Source organism: Orycteropus afer, unplaced genomic scaffold (assembly GCF_000298275.1).
Source record: "Orycteropus afer afer isolate SDZICR_OR568_19922 unplaced genomic scaffold, OryAfe1.0 scaffold00064, whole genome shotgun sequence".
Lineage (NCBI taxonomy): Eukaryota > Metazoa > Chordata > Mammalia > Tubulidentata > Orycteropodidae > Orycteropus > Orycteropus afer.
This window is the reverse complement of record NW_006921651.1, coordinates 2,800,190-2,800,580: the sequence shown is the minus strand read 5'-3', so window position 1 is coordinate 2,800,580 and position 391 is coordinate 2,800,190.

Genomic DNA, 391 nt, shown 5'->3' with positions numbered 1-391 from the left:
AGCCCGCTGTCAGCGCGCGGGGAGGGGCCAGCGGCGCCTCTGGGCCGCGCTCGGGCTCCGGGGGGCTCGGCCCGGCTGAGGCTGAGGGCGCAGGAGGTGGAGGCAGGGCCCGGGCCGGGAGAGAAGGGAAGGCAGGGGAGAGGGGAAGCGCGCGGGGCGGGGCTTCGGGCCCGGGGGAGGGGCTCGAGCTTGGGGAGGGGGCTGCAGCCCAGCCGCGAGGTAGGCGCGGGCCGCCGCGCCCCCACCCGAGCCGAGAGCGCAGCCTGCGGCCTGGCGCCGGGAAAGCACAGGGCTAGTTCACTGGCACACGAAACCTTGGGTGGCTTCGAAGGGAGGAAGGATGGGGGAGCTCCACCCAGCGCGCCCCCATCCTGGCTCTTGGCGTCTCCAC